Source organism: Sorex araneus, chromosome 4 (genome assembly GCF_027595985.1).
Source record: "Sorex araneus isolate mSorAra2 chromosome 4, mSorAra2.pri, whole genome shotgun sequence".
Taxonomy (NCBI): domain Eukaryota; kingdom Metazoa; phylum Chordata; class Mammalia; order Eulipotyphla; family Soricidae; genus Sorex; species Sorex araneus.
In genome coordinates, this window is record NC_073305.1 from 62,414,796 (window position 1) to 62,436,734 (window position 21,939).

At 41.0% G+C, this 21,939-nt stretch overlaps 1 protein-coding gene across 14 annotated transcripts in view; it reads right to left on the reverse strand.

Moving 5' to 3' along the window:
* Positions 1–21,939, reverse strand: part of MAGI1 (membrane associated guanylate kinase, WW and PDZ domain containing 1) — a 754,097-nt gene that overhangs the window by 206,980 nt on the left and 525,178 nt on the right. The window lies entirely within an intron of this gene.

The following is a 21,939-nucleotide window of genomic DNA, read 5'->3' on the forward strand; positions in this document are numbered from 1 at the left end:
AACTCTGACTTGATGCTACAGTCACTCCTTTCCACATATTTCAATCAGTCACATGTGTTATACTTGGTACAGACTATGAGATGGATTCCCAGGTTTTGTATAATATGCTATATGCTATATGTCTCGTGTTCACAGAATAAATGTAAAATTTCCTAGAAATCTAGAGATGAAACTATACTGTCATACAACCTGAGGATTTTGCTCATCTGTGCAGTTCAATATTAGCACCTCAGACAGGTATAGTTCCCACCTCAAGCATAAATAGCTGTTGCTGATTCTCAGTCCAAAAAAAGAGCAAAGACCCATTCAACTGCACTCTAACCCATTCGATCTCACACAATGATACTCTTACTTTTGAGCCCCTTAAAATGGATTATTAAATCAGATTTAATCTAACAGCATGGCATAATAAGGTCATAGGATTTGGGTTTAAATAGCTAGAGGCAATTTCTATATCAAACTCAACTGGCCATGGGGCTGGAATGATAGCACAGCGGGTAGGGCATTTGCCTTGCACCTAGCAGACCGTGTTCAATTCCCAGCATCCCATATGGTCCCCTGAGCACTGCCAGGAGTAACTCCTGTGCATCGCCAGGTGTGACCCCAAAAAGCAAAAAAAAAAAAAAAAACTCAACTGGCCACCCAAAACTCATTTTTCTCTGGGGTAAGTATGAATCTTGGCCTACACTTTGGTGGTTGTTGTTTATTATTTTTTTAAGTACAAACATCATGACCTGGGGCTGGAGCGATAGCACAGCGGGTAGGGGTAGGGCGTTTGCCTTGCACTCGGCCAACCCGGGTTCAAATGCCAGCATCCCATATGGTCCCCTGAGCACCGCCAGGGGTGATTCCTGAGTGCAGAGCCAGGAGTAACCCCTGTGCATCGCCAGGTGTGACCCAAAAAGCAAAACAAACAAACAAAAAACAAACAAACATCATGACCTGAAAATCAAACAGAATTAATTCAGTTTGTCTTTAAAATATTTTCCTCAAAATATAACATTCTTTGCTCTTTGACTATTCCACACAGAAATTTTGAGCTTCCTATGTGTTGTTTGCATTGCTTTGGGCATAGGTGATGCAAGAGTTAACAGACAAAAGGTCCTTTCCTTGTGATTATGTACCTGTACTTGATTAGAATCCTAACTGATATTGGGATTACAAGTGGGGATAGTACTCGACTCATAACCCTGACTGACCCTAATCAGGGCATAATAATGTAACAGGAAATTCCAGTGAATAAATAAGCCTAGGAACATATTCCTCAGTTTTAGGGTATGCTATATCTTTTCCTATTGATTTTCTAAAGGATTTTTCCTCTAAATGAGACTACAACTTGGTAGGACTGAATAAACAGCCTGGACTTTAGCATCTACCTGTCCTGGGAAACTACCCCTCACCCACATTTGCTGCCTGATCTTAAGCAACTTACTCAATTCCATTAGCTCTCATTTTCCTCTTTTTTTTTTTTTTAAATTGGGAGAATACGCTTTCTTTTCAGCACTGAAAAATTAAATGACTGAATCAGCTAGCTTAGATGTATGTTTCTCAACTTTTTATCAAGGAGAATTTTTAGATCCCCCACCCCCCTTTGATTAACGAAATTTAATACAACACATGCCTTGCATGAGTATCATAGGGGTATCATACTTGATACAGAAAAAGAGTAAGATTTCTTCCCCCTCTGCCTGCCCCTGCCAGATGTTGGCTCCTTAAGAAGCAAACACTGTTCCAGAATCTTGCAAAGAGTTTCTTTAAATCCTAGTAAACATAATTGTACTGAGAAAAATAAAATAAATGTAATATGCTGTGTTCCCAGAGTAGAGAAGGATGGTGTAAATACTGATTTGAAAAAAAACAAAAACGAAAACAGAAACTAACAATGAACACACCAGCATTGGCTCACAGAAAGTCAGAGTCCAGTAAAACAGAGGTAGCATCTGGAACCTGGAAGTGAACCGAAGTCAAGACGTTACTGACGGGAAGATGCAAGCCCCAAAGGAACAGGGCAACCAGACCAAGAGCAATTACAAGTCCTCACCAGCTGGCTAAGGTTCCCCATTCATTTTCCCATGCAAAGATGAACCAACACACCACCACAATGCTCTGGAAGAGAGAGGTAACTTCTGTCACCATTCTCCTTGCATGGAAAACGCTGTCTAGTGGCTAGAGAGCCAGTACAGAGATTAAAGCACTAGCCTTGCATGCAGCTAGAGACCTGCCTGTAGCAATCCCCAAGCACGGAAACCAGGAGGAGCCCTCATCAATCACTGGGTGTTATGTTGCTATGTTGTTATGTTGTTATAAACAATAACAACAAAGGTAAGTCCAGGACAGGAAGAACGTACAGCAGGTAGGCCCAGGACACACTTGACCCAAGTTTGACCCGGAGCCTCACAAAGGTCATTCCAGGCACTGCAGGAGTTGGAACAGTATCTTAAGACACTTAGCTGCCAATCTGGTTGGCTGACAATACTCAGCGGTATGTGAAGTGGAAGGCTAGAGCACCAGGTGAATTTAGCCAGTCACTTTAAATCTCATCCCTCAAACAGTTAACCAATCAAAATAATGGGATGATGGGGGCGGGAGGCTGGGTGGGGGGGAGGTGGCATCAGATAAAAGGAGGCTCCCAGCCAGGCTGGCCCCCTTTTTTTGCTCTTTTCAGCCCCCTTTTCCCCTTTGGCCCTTAATTCTCTCCACATGCCCAAGTGGACTACAGGAGTAGGTGGGGCTCAGCACCCAGAAGTCTGGATGAGGTTCAGCTCATCGGCCCAGACAGAGAGCAAAATCAGGCAAGGTTCTCACGCTCTGATAATAGGCAGACTGGAGATTTAAGGAAAGTTAGGACAGGAAGACAGGAAACTGTACAGTCCAGAAAAAGCGCAATGACACAATTTCAGACTAGAAAAGTGTACACTGGATAGAGAGCAACTCAGGGACAACTGTAGACTGGAGGAGAGCAGACAGCGAGGAAGGGACAAGGAAGCTGTACACAGGCCAGGCTGCTCAGGACGGGGTGCATGGCATACAGGGGGAAAGGAGAGACCTAGGAAGGGACAGACCCATCAACTTAAACTGCATAAACTGAAAATACGTAACCTTCAGAGTTTCTGCCTGCAAACCTCTCATACGATTCTCAAGAAGTCTCCAGCTCAGGAAAATCTGCTTCTGCCCCAAATCCTAGGGTCCCCATGGCCTCCTGAACACTGCAAGGGAGGTCCCCCAAACAGACAAACAGAAAACGGTCCATCGAAATACTACTCACTTGAGTTAACAGAATTGTGCCACTGTTGATTTCCTGGCATTGATCAGTTTAACAAGGTTATTAAAATGTTAGTATTAGGGGAAGTTGGGTACAGGAAATAAGGGAACGCTCCATATACTTTTTGCAATTTCCCCATGTCTAAATTATTTCAAAATTAAATGTTAAGGGTCAAACAAAAGTTTCAAGTGTTAGACCATACACCCAGCATGTAGGGAACCCTAAGTTTCATTTCTAGCACTGCAGACCAAATCTCACTCCCAGATGGGTATCACCCTACAGGTCCCAGCACCTCCTGACTGAGCACTCACCACTAGGGGCAACATTGCTGGGAGTCACTCCCAGCTCTCACACCCCAGCACCACTGGGTATGGGCCCTATTTTAAAAAATCTAAGTTGTGCCTGTCAGTCATGCCCATGAACTGCCTCTGGCGTGATATCAACTCATTAAGGGCCATCATCCAGAGACTCGCAAATAAATCTCAGAAGAAAGCCACAAGCTGCAGAGATGCCTGCGGACCCAAAGTCACCATCCAGTTAAAAATTTAATTCCAAATGCCCATGAATAGTTAAAACAATCCTTGGAAAAAAGAAGATGGTGGCATCACCTCCACCAACTTCAAACTGTACTACAAAGCAGTAGTAATTAAAACAGCATGGTATTGGACTAGAAACAGACCCGCAGACCAATGGAACAGAGCTGAATATTCTGTCATAGACTCTTAATATATGATCACTTAATCTTTGATAAAGGAGCAAGAAATGTGAAGTGGAGCAAGGAAAACCTCTTCAACAAGTGATGCTGGGAAAACTGCAGAGCTATATACAAAAAAATGAACTCAGACCTCTAATGCCAAGCACAAAAGTCAGATCAAAGTGGATTAAAGACCTCAATATCAGACTTGAATCCATAAGGTACATGTTGAAAAATGTGGGCAGAACCCTCCATGGTATTGAAACTAAAGGCATCTTCAAAGATGAAACACCACTGACCAAGTAAGTGGAAACAAACATAAACAATGGGAATACATTAAACTAAGAAGCTTCTGCACCTCAAAAGAAACAATGACCAAAATACAGAGAAAGCACACAAAATGGGAAAATTTGCCCAATATCCATCAGAAAGGGGCTTAATATCCAGGATATACAAGACAGCAACAGAACTTTACAAGAAAAAAAAAACCCTCTAAGTCCAACAAAAAAATATAGAGAAGAAATAAACAAAAACTTCCTCAAAAAAGAAATACAAATGGCCAAGATGCACGTGAAAAAATGCTCTACATCACTAATCATGAGGGAGATGAAAATCAAAACAACAATGAGATATCACCTCACACCACAAAGACTGGCACACATCAAAAAGAACAAGAACAACTAGTGCTGGCACAGATGTGCAGAGAAAGGGACTCTCATTCATTGTTGGTGGAAATGTCAACTGATACAGACATTTTTGGAAAACAACATGGAAATCTTTTCAAAAACTAGAAATTGAGCTTCCATGTGCCCCAGCAATAACACTTCTGGGAATATAACCCAAGGATGCAAAAAAGCACAGTAGAAATGACATCTGCACCTCTATGTTTATTGTAGCGCTGCTCACAACAGTCAGAATATGGAAATAACCCGAGTGCCCAAGAACAGACGACCGGTTAAAAAAAACTTTAGTACATCTACACAATGGAATATTATGCAACTGTTAGGAAAAGATGAAGCCATGAAATTTGCTTATAAGTGGATGGACATGGAGAGTATCATGTAAGTGAAATGAATCAGAAAGAGAGAGACAGACATAAAATGACTGCATTCATTTGTGGAATATAAAATAATATAATATGAGACTAACATCTAAAGACAGTAGAGACAAGGGCCAAGTTTGGAAGCCTGCCTCCTGTGCTGGGGGAAAAGGCAGTTGGGATCGTGAAGGGACCACTAAGTCAATGATGGTTGGAGGGATTGCTTGGGATGGGAGATGTGTGCTGAAGCAGATTAAGCACCAAACATGATGGCCTCTCAGTATCTGTATCGCAAACCATAATGCTCAAAAGTAGAAAGAGAGTAAGAAGGAAGGTGCCTGCCACAGAGGCAGGGGGTGGAATGTGGTGGAGGTGGCAGAAGGGATACTGGGAACATTGGTGGTGAAAAATGCACACTGGTAAAGGGACGATTTCAATCATTGTATGACTTAAACTCAATCATGACAGCTTTGTAATTGTATCTAATGGTGATTCGATTAAAAAAAAATTTAACTCCAACTGTATCACCCTATTTAAAATGTTAGAATTCCTGGGCCACGCAGCCACAAAAGTCTGTGCTACTGATGCACCAAGAGTAGCACACCACATTTAATGCAGTGTAGAAGGCAACCGATCTTATCTCAATCGAAAATATATATACAATCTCTTACACGAGGGCTTAATGACCCCAGGGTGAAATACAACAATCTTCACACAATTTCCTCTAAGAAAACTTTTTTCCCACAGTGGATTATTTATAACAAGCAATACAAAATAAATTATTTAGGACCTGCTTTTGGAGCAGGCTTGGGAGGTGGTGGGAAAATTTGAAATAATGGTGGTGGAAAGGTGTAATGTGGTGGGATTGTTGCTTGAATATTGTATGCAACAAATTATTGTGAAAAACTTAAAAATAAATTTATTATAAAAATAATTTTTAATTTTATTAAAAATAAAAAAAATTAAATAATTTAATTTTTTTAATTAAGTTGTGCTTGAGAGATAGTACAATTGCTTTGACCCTGCTTTGATCCCAGCACCACAAATGGTCCCCTGAGCACCATCAGATATGGACCCAACAATGTCAACTCAGACTAAAAATGTTGTTTTTCTTAAAAAAAAAAAAGGTGATGTTTTTAAGGGGGGCATTGTTGGGGGTCACACCTGGCAGTTCTCAGGGTTTACTTCCAGCTCTGCACTCAGGGAACACTCCTGGCTTGGCTCAGGGGACCAACTGGAATGCTGGGGGTTGAACCCAGGTTGGTCGTGTGCAAGGCAAGTGCTCTACATACTGTACTATCATTCTATTTCCCCTCCTCCACAACTCTTTTGGATTCATTCTTGCAACAAATATGTCCTAAGGGCCATCCCATGCTAGCCCTTCTACAGTCCTACGAATCAACAATACACAAAACTAGACACTTATGGTTAATACTCTATTCTAGGGATTTCTCTCCTGGGACTTCAGCTTTAAGAAAGTGTCTGGACCTCCTATTGTCTAACATTGTTGTGAGCATTTTTATGCCTTTGACACATCCTGAAGGCTGGAGTGAAATTTAGTCAAGGATATAGGGTGACTCCAGGCCTCTGCCTTTAACTCTGGGGAGTGAAAGGGAGAAGGGAACTCTTTTTTTTCTTATTTTTGTTTTTTGGGTCACACCTGGCGATGCACAGGGGTTACTCCTGGCTCTGCACTCAGGAATTACTCCTGGCAGTGCTCAGGGGACCATATGGGATGCTGGGATTTGAAACCGGGTCAGCCGCGTGCAAGGCAAACGCCCTACCTGCTATGCTATCACTCCAGCCCCGAGAAAGGAACTCTTAATTTCATTGCTGATATGTAACAGCTGTCTAAAACAGTGCTTGAAACCCATTATTATTGATAATATTGTTAAATATCATCAATATGATTGATAATATTGATAAATATTGATATGTGAATATTGATATCAAAATCATTATTGATAGGTGAGAGTAGGTGCCATTTAAAAAATATTAAAACCCTTGACAAAACTGTTCAATAAACATTATCTCTTGCCTATAATGCACAAATGATCAGCTGGTGACTCCCTTGACTCTCAAATCACTTTATAACAATTGAGAGGAGAGGGGAGATGGAGAGAGAGTTATAGAGAGATTATGTGGGGTTTGGTGAATCCATTTTTGAAGTAGAGGAGAAAGGAATAGACACCTGAACTAGCACATCTACATGGATCCTATTACTTTTGTTCTGTGTATGGCCACAGCTGTGCTCAGGACTTAACTTCTGACTCGGCACTCAGCAATCACTTTGGAGGGTTCAGGCAATCATACGTGGGGCCTGGAGTGTGTAAGGCAAGAAATCTACTCACTGTACATGTCTCTGGCCCCTAGCTTCTAATACTTAAGCAAGTAAAACATTTCAAAAATTAACTTCTGGAGATAAAAATGATAATCAAAAGAGAAGTACTAAGAATTTCTTTGCCAGACATTAGTAATTCACACATAAATTAAAACGAACTCGTCATACGGTTCTAAAATTGCAGTGTGCTTTCTGAATTGGAATAGAATTCTTTTTTTTCCTCTTGGCAAACATCTTTCTGCTCATCACTGAACCTGGAACACGGGATGCATTGACTCGTGGCATATGACAGCATCTCAGAATGCAGGGTGCGCCTTGCAGGTATTCTACACATTGGTTCTCTTCCGGGTTCATAGAGTGACTGCTCCCTTCAATCTCCCTTGATAACTTCTTTGTTGCGTCTCTAAGTTCTGACCTATATTCCTCCTACTCATTTTTCATTTCCCCGCACTCACATCACTATTGTCAAGGTGGTCATCCACCAAGATCATGAATCTGAGCAACTATGAAAGTTTCCAAGCAGGCGAGCTTTCCTACCCATCTGTTCTCAGGCTATTCATTACAGAGATCTTAAAAGAAAGAAAGTAATCCGATGATCTTATTCCACAGCTGAAATCCCCCAAAACCAAAATCCTTAATTTGACCTAAAATAGTACGTCTGGTCTGGTTCCTACTAACCTCTTTGGCATCATCTCTTAGTAAAATGACCTTTTTAGATCTCTCTGCTCTTAACTGAACTGGACTCCATTCACTATCTTAAAACATGTTCTAGGAGCCAGAGAAAAAATTGGAGCACATGCTGTGCATGCAGAAGGCCTGGGTTTACCAGGCATGACCCTGAACACCACCAGATGTGGCCTAAACAATCACTCCCTTTCCCAATTTTTTTCAAATAAAATAAAGTTCTGATCTCCCGGATAAAGCTCTATCGAACCATCCCCATTCCACCTTTCTAATCCTGTTTGTTCAAGAAGCATCTACTCTTTAATAATTTGTGAGATTCATTGAGTTGTTCACCTCCAAGATGGTCCTACGAAGTCCACTTTTCAGTCCGTATACAGAGCCTCGTTCTTCAGCTACAATGGACTGTGTCTCTGTGCTCAGTAAAATGTTATAGGAGAGGTGCCACTTCCAAAATTAGATTATAAGAAACTTCCGCCTGCATGCAGGTGGTGTGCACATCATCTCCTTGGACTACTGCCTCTGGGGGAAGCCTAGTACTTGAACTTTCTGCCAAGAGCCAAATAAGTGATCTTCACCGAGTACCCTACAGCCAGAGTCAAGCTTTGAGATGATTGGAGCCTGCAACTTGACTGTCTCCTCATGAGACTGTTGAGCTTGTTAAATCACTCCTGGATTCCCGATTCTTAGAAACTGTATGAGATAATAATGTTTGAATTCTAAAATTGCTACTTGGGTGTACTTTTTGAATTACTTTCTTATACAGCAGCAGATAATGATGACCAGATACCACTCTCTTACCTTCTTCAAGTGGCGCATATTTGGGGTGACACCTAGAAGTTTATGCTCAGAGGTCAGTCCTGGTAGTAGCTGATAATTATGGGGCCGTGAAGTACTGGTGAGCTAACCCAGACCTTTCACATGCGAAGCACGCATTCAACCTGTTCAGTTCACTGTCCAGCGCTGCTATTCTATCCTCTCTAAAAATATCTTATTCCTCACTTTCCTGTGTGCATAGTTCATTTGATACTCACCAAAACTTAATAATGATTTTGTAAATTATTATTTAGTAAAAATATTCAATGTTTTTCTTCTTATCAGTCTTTAGATGTTTTTCTCCATCCCATCATGGTAATCCAGAATTCCAAGTCAGGCAAAGTAAAGCCTCAAAAATATGAGGTGAGGAGCCTTGGGGATAGCTCATTTGTGTAGAGTGCTTGCTCTGTAAGCGTGAGGCTTGCAGTCATTCCCCATGTGGCTGCATGTCCCCTTCATGGTCCTGATGACCCTGTGGCTTGTGCCTGGCAGCTCTGTTTTCTGTGATCCCTGGAGCTCCAAGTGATTTCCAGCCACATGACACATTATGGGGTGAGTGTGAGCACTGCATTGAGCACTAAGCTAGTGGCGCAGTTTCTAGGAGAACACTGGTGTGTGAGCAAGCAGCAAACCATGGAGACCAGTACCAGCAGAACATGTGTGAACACCACTGCTACATGAGTGTGACTTTTTGCAAACACGTGCACAAACACCATGACTACATATCTACAACCACAATGAACACAACAACCAATCAATGTACAAGCACCAGGCATGTGTACATTAATGCCTGGATACCAAAATAACAAAAGGAAGGGAAGGAAAGGGGAGGTGGGGGGAATTAGGTGATTTGATTTATATAATCTGACACCTGGAAGGCTTCCAGTCACTAATGTAACCACCAGAGTTTTAAAAACAAAAACAAAAACAAAAAAATAAAAGCATATTTGACCTGGGGCTGGAGCAATAGTACAGCGGGTAGGGCATTTGCCTTGCACACGGCCGACCCAGGTTTGATTCCCAGCATCCCATATGGTCCCCCAAGCACCTCCAGGAGTAATTCCTGAGTGCAGAGCCAGGAGTCAGCCCTGAGCATCACCTGGTGTGACCCAAAAAGCAACAAACAAACAAACAAAAAACCATATTTGACCTATTACTTCCTTTCCAGGGGAAAAAAGATAACTACTCAATACCTTCCAGAAACCTACCTTCTTTGAGTGAACAAACAGAAGGCACCCCTCAATTGCACCTAAGGCTACTCATGTCCATCCATCCCATTCCCCAGATTGTTTTGGAGGCATTTCCCACTTGAGCGGAAAGTGGTAATAACCTTGCTAGATTTGCTATTGCCAGGGAGGCGTCAGTCATAAACTCCAAGCATTAGCATCACTCTTTACCATGCTTTCATCTACGTCACTCCGGGCACCAAACTCTAGCATCAGTTAGTGCCAATAAGATAACGTGCCATCCAAATCTGGTCACAGCACAATCTCCTCCTGGTCACTGGCAGCAGATCTATAAAACTCCCAAATACCACCAGCCTTGAAAAAGGGTAATTCTCATTCTCCATATTAAGTATAATGTCTTTCCAAATACTAGAAGATGCCCAAGCAGAGAACAAAGGACCTCACTTTGCAGCTAAAGGTTCTATTTTCACTGGGCTAATATTTATTCCTCACAAATGGCAACCACTCCACTGGCTTCTCTTCTGTTCTATTAAAACCATCGGTCACAAGTGGAATCACTTTCCAAGTAAAATGCAATTGTGGCATCTCAAAGAGATTTGGGAGACCATGAGCAAGCTGTGTGGAGTCAAAGGTGGAGACAGATTTCATTTCATTTCCTCCTTGTTGGTCTACTTTCTCTCTCTCTCTCTCTCTCTCTCTCTCTCTCTCTCTCTCTCTCTCTCTCTCTCTCTCTGCCATTTCCCAAAATTCAGGCCACATGACTAGAGAAAACCTGTGTTTCATTTCCAAGAAACACACGGGTTAGTTAATGCTTCCACTGGTAGACAGGAGAAGCTAGTACTACCCAACTATGCTTAAGTGTGTATATGTAATAGATGTAGTTATTTTGCACACCCCTCCCTCCAAAAAGGGGGCAGATTCAGAAATACATCCTTTTCAAGGCTGGAGTAATAGCACAGCGGGTAAGGCGTTTGCCTTGCACACGGCCGACCCAGGTTTGATTCCCAGCATCCCATATGGTACCCCAAGCACCGCCAGGAATGATTCCTGAGTGTAGAGCCAGAAGTAACCCTGTGCATCGCCGGGTGTGACCCAAAAAGCCAAAAAAAAAAAAAAAGAAATAAAATATCTCCTTTTCAATTTGGTGAGCAATTCCAGAAGAAGCATCCAGTAATGTGCATTTTACAAGGAACTCAAGAAATGGTCTGCATTACCAGATATAAAGTTCATATGTGACCTAAAAATACTTCCACTCTAATACTATAATGACTTCTGATCTCAAAACTTACGGATTTGCTCTAAAGGAAATGATGGAATACTGAGAACAATGAAAAAAAATAAAACCCAGAAAATTCTAGAATTTGGGTTTCAAGTACTATACTCAGCTAGATTAAAGTTCTTACATAGGAACTGTAAAGTCCAAGATATGTACACACTGCAAACTAGATAGCTAAAAGTCTTTTCATAAGAAGTAGGACTAAGAGAGAAAATTACATTACAATGAAAGCTGTAAGCCTCTCCTTGCAGTTCACGTTCTGGAGAGAACACGCCAGATTTCATTCTCCCTCGAAGTTTCTTCTCCAGAAGGTCAACTTTGAGGGTAATTGCCAGAAAAATTTTTTGTTTGTTTGTTTGGGGGAGCATTCCAAAGGTACTCAGAAGCCCAGGAGATCTCTCAGGGATTCTCAGCTAACAGGCTGACAATTCAATGTGAGACTCAGAGGATAATCGCGGGCCACCCTGTTGGTGTTAGGGGTTCCCCAGAGCTACATTCATTGTTGCTCAGGGGCCCATCAATGCCAGAGATCAAACGGAGGTTGGCTATGCTGGAGGCCTTTGTTTTGAGCCAGTATTCTTTTCCCAGCCTGGATTCTACACATTATCACCAACATAAAGCACACATTGTTGGGCGTGAGTGATAGTACAGTGGTCAGGACGTTTGCCTTGCACAGAGCTGACCTACATCCAATCCCCAGCATTCCATAGGGTCCGGAGCACCACCAGGAGTGATTCCTGACTGAAGCGCCAGGAGTTCACCCTGAGCATCACCAGGTGTGACCCCCATCCACCCAGCCCTCCTAAAGAAGAAGAGAACAGGGGGGAAAAAGCACACATTGTGTCCAAAATAAATGACTGACTAATATTCACAGGTTTCACAAAACCTCTCTTTTGTCCTATCAGCCATTAGAAAGAAGAAACATTTTTACTCTACCTTTGTTTTTGGAGGCAGGGAATGGACCATGCTCAGCTCTGCTTGGGAAATGACTGACTCTGTGCGTGGGGGTTGTTCCAGATAGCGGCTGGGGGCTCATGCGTTGCCAGGGACCAATCCAGGGTTAGTGGTCTGCAGGGCAAGCTCCTTAACCTTTGTACTATCTCTCTAGAAAAAACTACTTGAAATTTCAGGGACATTTGTATTTGATTGGCTGATTCTGTAATGTTTTCACTTTTCTAAATACCAGTTATTGTATGCAAAGATTTGTTCACATGCTGTTTCTAATTTTTCACAGAGATCCAGGGAAATAGCTCAAAGTGCTGGCATCATTCTTCGCACACTGCTGCCCTAGGTTCAATCCCCATCACCACATGGGCTTCAAGCATTGCTGGGAGCAACTGAGAAGCAAGAGAAGTACAGTCCTTGAGCAACACTGGGTGTGGCTCCAAAACAAAATCAACAAAAGTTTAAATAATCTTTCCCTTGCTCAATGTTAAAATATACCTATGGTGTTTTGTTTGTGTATGTCAAGCATATGTCATTCTATTCTTTTGGTTCGGGGGGCCATTCCAATGATTCTCAGTGCTTACTCCTGGTGGTGTAACTGAACTTGAATCAGCAGCATACAAGGCAACCCCCTAGGCTAGCACACTACCTACTGTACTATTTCTTTAACCCCTAAGCATATGTAATTGAATTCATTATATGCTTTCATTCTGACTTACTCTATTTTCTAATCATTTTCCAACTTCCTTAAAAGAGGAAGTTTCCCATTTCTATAGATTAAACAAAAACTGAGATTTAAACTAAACAAAATTTTCTCTAGTATCACATGGCTTAAAACTCAACATGTATTTATTTATTTCTGTGACCCTGAGAGAGGTTACTTATTTATTCATTCATTTTGGTTTGGGGGCCACACCCAGGTGTGTGCAGGGCTTACTCCTGCCATGCACTCAGGGATCACTTCTGCTGGCACTGGGTACCATATGTGGTGCCAGGGACTGATCCAGGACTGGTGCATTCAAGGTAAGCGCCTTATCCACCGTACTATCTCTCTGTCTCTGGTAGAGTTTTATTTTTGTTTTCTACCATTTTTTAATTGATTGCCCGTGATTTACAATACTATTAATCTGCTAATGATGTTTTCCCATACATATAATTCTAACATCACACCCATCACCAATGTATCCACCTCCCCCCCAAGGATCCCAATTACTCCTCCATTTCAACATCCCCACCCCCCAAGATTCTGTTGTGTAGATCACTTCTGTTGTGTTGCCTTTTGTTCCCTTATTGCTACCTTACTGAGTATCTTTAAGTTCCACATATAAAAATACCATTCTGTTACTAATCCTTTCCTTCTGAATTCAAGGGAACATGATATCCTCTAGTTTCATCCATGTTGCAACAAAGTGAATCATTTTATTCTTTTGTAGAGCTGTATAGTATTCTACTGTGTGTGTGTGTATGCGCGCGCACGCTGCACATGCATGTGACACAGCTTCTTGATCTATTCATCTGTAGTAGGGCATTTGGGTTGTTTCCATATTTTAGCTGCTGTACTGAGTACAGAAATAACATACCTGTGCACATATCCCTCTGATGTAATGTTTTTATATTTGGGTAGATGCCAGGAATTGACATTGCTGGGTCATATGGGACTTCTATTCCTATTCTTTGAGGAGCTCTCTATATTGCTTTCCATATCGGATGAGCCACATGACATTCTCACCAAAAGTGGATGAGGGTACCTTTCTCATCACATTGCCACCAATACTGGCTGCTTCTAGACTTTTTGATACATGCCATTGTCACTGGCATGACATTACTTCAGTGTTGTTCTGATTTGCATTTCCTTTACCACAAGTGACGATGAACCACTTTTTCCTATGCCTATGGGCCAGACATATATTTTCTTTAGGAAAATATCTAGTAAACCAAAATGCAAACCAAATCTGAATAATCCCACAGTTTCACTTCCAGGTATATTTCCCAGAGAAAATGGAATCAATTTCTCAAAGAGATTTCTGCACTCCCATGTTCCTTGTAGCACTTTCCCAGTAGCCAAGAAATTGAAACATCCTGCCTCCTCAGGGGTGAGGGGATAAAGATATATGATCCGTGTAGGGAAAAAAAGGAGCTCCTGCTATTTGGGACAAACATGGATAAACCTGCAGGCCATTATGCTTAGTGAAATAAGCCAGACAGCAAAACACACACACTGCATGATCTCATCCACATGTGGAATCTAAAACCTAAATCTCAGCGGGATATATGAACCAGAGAGAAGAATAGTAGTTGCCAGGGACTGGAGAGTGGGGAAAGAATACACGAGTGATGGGTGTGGTGCAAGGAAACCACCAATCACAGTATTATAATTCAAAGAACCTCAATAAAAAAATTGTTCTTAAAGCACAAACTTTGGGTCTGAGAGTACAAGGTTTAAGGCATTTGCTTGGTATGTTTTCATTTTGATCCTCAGCAGTGCTGGGTTACCCAAAACTATGAGATGTAGGCCCAACCAACCCCCTCAAAAATGACAATATTCTGGTTATGAAATGAATAAGTTAGGGTGAGAGAGATAGTAAGGCAGATAAGGTTCTTATTTTGCATGCAACCAAACCCAATTCATGCCCGGCACTGTCACAGCACACAGTTTCCTGAGCTCTGCCAGCAGGGACCCCTCAGCACAGAGCCAAGAATCAACCCTGAACCCAGAAAGGTGTGGCCCAACACTCTCCATATAGCATGATTAATATAATTTTTTTTAATGCTGTATTTGCTGTAAGGTAGGCTGGCTTCTTTCTTTCTTTTTTTTTTTTTTAAAGTTGCCTCACCAGATAGATACAAAAGGTGATGGCTGTGTTAATGATCTTGGTTCTGATAATCATTTCATGATGCAACTTTAAATCATCATGATCATTGATCATGAAAAATGTATACAATTTTAATTTGTTAATTATCCTTCATAAAGCTGAGGGGGAAAATCTCACTTAAAGCTCAGCTTTTTGGAGAGGGAGTTGAAGGGCAAAATATTGAGCTCCTTATAAAAACAGAACAAAATCTTCCCATTGTGATATTAAAAATCATGGTTTAAAACAAATACAGAGGGGATTCCCTGGCACGCATCAGTGTTGATTTTCTATTACTTCCCAGAAAGCAACACACCAATGCCAGTAAATCAGTCTCTTTTAAGTGTCCATTAGGATGTTACAATGAAAAATGTACTGCTGTAAAGCTCGGCACAATAAAATAACAATTTTAATAGCATGTAAACCATGATACTTCAACAAAAAATAAATTGGGCAGGGGGAGATATATCTCCCATAACTTATTCTAGACTTTAGTAAGGCAAGACTAAAACTGCTAGGCCAAATTCCAAATCCAAAAGCCTTCTTAAAAAATTAGTCACCTCTAATTACTTTAATAGGATTAGAAAAAGGGAAACAGGTCTCCTGTCCCCTTCCCTTCCAGCCATGGGAAGAGGGACAAGAGGGGAAAAGGTACTACGACAGGGAAGGCAAAGACACCCCAACACTCCTCTCTCACAAAGCTACAGTGACAATCCTCCTAGGCGGGCTTCCTGCCACTGAGTCCACTAAAGAGGATGTGTGGTAAATTAGCAAACTCTGAAAAAAGTCTGGGAAGAACAGTCCTAGATGATTAACCAGTGTGGGAACTATTAAAAGTCTCTAATTTAAGCATCATCGAGATCATCTTTTGGGGATATCAGTACAAATAAAACCCACATTAAAAAATAAAAACATTCTATTCTACCCGTTTATTGACTCCTACTGGTGCAACATGAGCAAAAAAGCAGATAGATGAAGAGATAAGAAAGATATTTCAAACCACATGCTGCACCATCTCCAAGAGCAGAAGCAACCCAAGTGTCTCTGTGGAATGAATGAGTAAACAACGTGTACTACGTGCACACAGTGCAATATTATTTGGACTTGAAAAGGAAAGAAATTCTGACTGCATGTGCTACAACATGGATAAGTCCAAAGATATTTCGCTAATAAACCAAGCACAAAGTTAGAATATTGTATTATTTGACTTCTATGAGGAAATTTAGCAGCAAATGCACAGACACAAGAAGGAGAGGGGGACACCCAGGAGGGAGCGGAAAAGGACAATGGGAAGGATTTCTTTCATGAGTACCCAAGTTTCAGTTTTGCAAGATGAAAAAGTTCTGGATCTGGGTTGCACAACAATGTGAACATAATTAGCATCATTGAACAATACATTTGGTTCAAATGTCAAAAAAAAGAAAAAGAAAAAGAAAGACATTTCAGGGGCTGGAGCGATAGCACAGTGCGTTTACCTTGCACGTGGCTGACCTGGGTTCGATTCCCAGCATCCCATATGGTCCCCCTGAGCACCACCAGGAATAATTCCTGAGTGCAGAGCCAGGAGTAACCCCTGAGCATCACCAGGTGTGACCCAAAAAGAAAAAAAAAAGACATTTCAGCGTGGACATGGGGTTTTATCTGCTTTTTGTTTTTAAAATAACATTGCAGGGATCGAACCCAGGACTCACACATGCAAAGGAAATGCTCTACAACTTAACTACATCCCTACATCCCAAATAACACTCTCTCTCTGTCTCTCTGTCTCTTTCTCTCTGTCTTTCTCTGTCTCTGTCTCTGTCTCTGTCTGTCTCTCTCTCTCTCTCTCTCTCTTTCTCTCCCTCCTCCCTCCCCACACACCCAACAGTGCTTTGACTATTTCTGCCTGCCTCTTACTCAAAACTAACCCCTGGTGATACTCAGGCATTTACAGTGCCAGGAAATTGAACTGGAATCAGTGGGATGCCAGGAATCCCATCTAAACTCCTGGATTATCTCTCAGGTTATTGTTTTCCCCTTCCCCTTCCTTTTCATGCTGGGGATCTATCAAACCCTGGCTTCACAACACAAGTGCTCTATCATTGAACTATATCCCTGGCTCTTCTCTATTTTTGCATCTAAGGTTTTATTTTTTAATTAAGCTCCAGGTACAACAAGCTTTTCTAAGTCTTCAAACATGACTAAAAATAACTCAGAAGGCATAACAATATTTTTTTCCCTATCAACAACTCATCCTATTTGGCAGAGTTTCAAAGTACAGAGAAAACCATTTTATTAAAGTATTTTGAGAGTTTGCCTCTTCCCCATCCATACTTGTATTTGCAATATTATTCTTAGCAGCAGTTTTCCAGTTAGAACATCTAACTGTGGAGATGAATGGAAAGTATTCTTGTAGAAGTAATATAGAGGATAATAGCAAAGATTTGCACCGTAAGGGATTATCCTTAAACTCAGAAGAATTCAAAAGTTCTTCTTCACAGAGAAAGATACAAATTCAAGAGCACAAATTAAGGACATAATGAACTTAATGTATTGAATTATTCTAGAAAACATTGGGGTGAGGTGGGGGTGGGGTTCCCATTAACCCAGAGAAATTAGAGGCAAGCTTTAGGAATACACCATCATGGGTACTGTTATTGGGGAGGGCTGATGAATTTCATCCAATAATAAAAGACACATGATAACTCACCAACAGCATTCTGGTTTCCTGTAGGAAAGACCCAGAGTCTTATGATGTTCAAATGGACATACTTGGGGGCTGGGGCGATAGCACAGCGGGGAGGGCGTTTGCACGCGGCCGACCCGGGTTTGATTCCCAGCATCCCATATGGTCCCCCAAGCACTGCCAAGAGTAATTTCTGAGTGTAGATCCAGGAGTGTAACCCCTGAGCATCACTGGGTGTGACCCAAAAAGAAAAAAATAAAAATAAAATGGACAGACTCTGAATACAATCTATATCAAAACTCACATTTTTCAAGTGAAGAAACCACAGAACTTACAGATGTAATATTTAATATCTTCACTAAAAGAAATTAACATAATAGTTTCTCACTTTTTAAGTCAATATGGTATTAATAAATTTAGAAAGACTCAGCCAAACCACATGCAACAGAGTAGAAAGATCCACCTAAGCTTTAACAAGCGATAACAAGTATTGAACACATTTTCTAGAAAATAAAATCATCGAACATACACTGTTTAACAAATCTAAGGCAACAGTTTAATTTATGAAGGCAGAAATGTCAATTAAACTACAACATGCCATTTATGGTAGTATGCATGCCAATTTCTGAAACATTAAGACATAGAGTGACATTTGGAACTGATGAAATGACATTACAATAAAGTAACATTTTGGTTTTATGGCTCTTAAAAGAGAAAGGGGATAAATTCTTTTATAATAATCAATGGATAAGAAAGAGCCTACAGAATATCCCCTAAATTCAAATCCCTCTTTCTGCACTGACTTAATCAAGAATTTGTACAAAGCAGAAGAAATATAAGAAGATACATCCATACTTAAAGTATCTTATTATAATAGAAAGTTCATTCTTTCATCTCTTTAAAAATATATTTAGAATTGCTTTGAATCAAAGTCCCATGTTTGGGATTCCATAGGCTCCTTTTGGATATAAATTATACCTATAATTTAGAGTTGACAATTTCCAACTTGGGTCTATTTGAAATGAAGTAATAATGTAAAACACTTATAAAGCAATTTGAGTACTCTAGATTTTTTTTATAAATGCTCTCTTTTTATATTTACATCCTCTTTGCATTTTGATCTCCTTAGATTCTCATCTCTTATAGCCCTTTACTTTGATCTAATTTTATAGCATTTTAAAAGCAACTAACCATTATCAAGTCATCATAGATGATTTAAATAAGTTAACAAAAGGTATAAGCCAGTTTTAGAAAAGAAAACAAACTGCTGGAAAGTATAAACTCCTAGAGGTAAAAGTGTTCAGATAGACACCAGCTTTCAAGCTGGCACCCACTGACTATCACATCAAGGTCTCAAAATCTTGTGTAGTCCTACATCAAACTAAGCTAACAGTGAAGAAATGATGGAGTGCAGTTTCTTTTGTCGAGGGAGGGGTGAGGACGGTTTGGAACACATTAGGCAGAGCAGGTACTTCATCCCTTTGAGCTCTCTCCCTGGTCCCTCTCTAGTTCCCCCTGCTCTCTACTCCCCTGTCCTCGCCTGGTGCCAGGTTCAAACCCACCTCTCCCACAAGCCAGGCATGCATATTACCACCGAGTCTCAGCTTCTACCTCATTTCCTTTTTAAATTCCTCAATAGGGAGCCAGAGAAGAAGTACAGGGTTAGGGCATTTGCTTTTCATGCAGCTGACCCTACTTTTATTATGGCACTGCACAATCCTCCAAATACCACCAGAAGCAACCCCTAAGTAAAGGGCTGGGGGCAACCTCAAAAATAATAAAAATAAGTACATAAATAAATGTTGCAATATATTACTAAATCAAAGATGAGTTTAAAATAAGAGGGTGTGGGGGCTGGAGTGATAGCACACTGTATAGGGCATTTGCCTTGTACGTGGCCGACCTGGGTTTGATTCCCAGCATCCCAGATGGTCCCCTAAGTACCGCCAGGAGTAATTCCTGAGTGCAGAGCCAGGAGTAACCTCTGTGTATTGCCAGGTGTGACCCCAAAAAAAGCAAAAAAAAATTGTTAAAACTAAGAGAGTGTGGGGTCAAAACAATAGTACAAAAGGTAGGGCATTTACCGTGCCAACCTGGGTTCAATCCCCGGCATCCCATATGGTCTCTTTAGCATTGCCGAAGTAATTCCTGAGTGCAGTGCCAGGAATAACCCCTGAGCACACCAGATGTGACCCAAAACAAACAATCAAACAAACAAAACAACAACAACTAAAAACTAAGGGGCTGTAATAAGGGGGTATAATCAGCATGATCAGTTTTCAAGAAAATGAATCCTGTACACAAGGAAGGTGAGAAAAATATAGGGTGCTGCACAGCCAACCACAATCATACTAAAGCCTTTGTGATGGCAAACAGTGCCCATGGCAGAATCCTACTTCAGTATTTATAAGACACTTCCAGCCTAGAACCTCAACCTCATCTGCTTTTCTCTCTTGGAGTACCACACACTTCCAAAAATCCACATTGGGAAAAGAGTACCTATAGAAGCTAGGCTTAATAGAATGAGTCTCTGAGGCCCCTATACAAATTGATTTCATAATATAACTGAAGGTTAAAGAAGAACAACAGAAACCCAGTAAACAATTATATTTCAAAATATCTAATTCCATCCATCTTGTACATACACACAAAAAAATAACCTGCAGAAACTTTGGAGATTCTATTACACTCCTGTGGACAAGGATTACCAAAAGAAGTTTTCTGAAACATAGAATTGGACCAATGCATTTTGTGGACATGAATTACATGAAGCAGGCCTTTGAGACCTCAAAAGTCACAGAAAGGCAAGGAGGGATTTTGAATAAAAGAAGTAAAGCAGATGTCACTGTTTGGTGTATTCTAAATGAAGTTGTTTCCTTAAAATTAGCCAAAGGAAGACAGTCTTATCCTATCAATTTTAAGGGGAAACAGGTCAGGGGAATAAGAATTTATCCAAGATTTTAGTCCTGATTACTTCAGGGTACCCCTTTTCTCTGCTGTCCACTAAGAACAGAGAGTTGATGCACCTCTCTGGGAGGGTGGTAACTTCCTGCAACTATCCAGCAACTTCACTGCTTACAGGATGGAGAGACGGGGAGAAACCCTCAGGATAATGAAGAAGGAGAATGAAGGAGAATGAAAGAGAATAAAGTAGGGCTAAGGGTTGGACTCAGCTCCAAACTGATAGCCTGATGACTCTCCCTTGAGTCTCTCAACCTCTAGATCTACCATCACTGACAGCACAGAAAGCTGAATCTTGAGTTAAAAACTCAAACCCTACTCTTGCAAGCCAGAAGACCAACATCATGGGATTAAAAAATAAATGAAAATGCACATAAAGTAGTTTCAAACAGCAAGCATCTATTACACAAATGGTACCGATCATTATATTGCTGCTTATTTGCGTTAGTTTTGAAATCAATGCAACCTGTGTTCAAACACAGGCTTCCCTATTGAGTAACTGTAGAGAAGCTACTTCAGTTCCTTAAGAGTTGACACTTACACAGACCACCGTGCCGAGTATTCATATTCACTGTCATGACCACAACCCCTCATAATTTTCACAATCTTCTTACCTACTTAACAAGTACTCTGTCTGGCATCAAGGATGTTTTCAATAAATGCAGCTTCCCGCAACTGCACACGTGATCAGAAAGCTCGCATCCAGTTGAAGGTTGAGCTCCTGGGGAAACTAGGCATTATTACCCATTAGCCCAGTGGCCCATCCGAGCTCCTGCCATGGAGCACATGCCTTCCCTCCTAGCAAAGGTGACTGCTGACTGTGTCATTGAGACCCAAGTAGAATGGAGCATAGGCTGGCAAGTGGCCTCATGGATTCTGGACCAGCTACCCTGCCTTACACAAGACTATAAAAATAGATAATATATCTTTTAGGGTTGGAGGAAGGCTGAACAAGTCTATTTTAAAGATTATTTCCTTCCTTTTACAATCACAATGTGCTTCGAAAATGCCCTGATTTTTATATTTCCACTGCCTTCGTCTACCCCTACTTTTGGCCTCCTTCCACATCTAATTTTGATTTTTCTTGTTCAGTGAATAGATCTAGCCAAGGCAAAGAGACAATTAGACAGCATAAGAATGAATGAGATTTTTTAAAATCTTTATAAATAACTCCCTGCAGAAATCTTGAAATAATTGTGAACAAAAATCATCATCTAATTCAC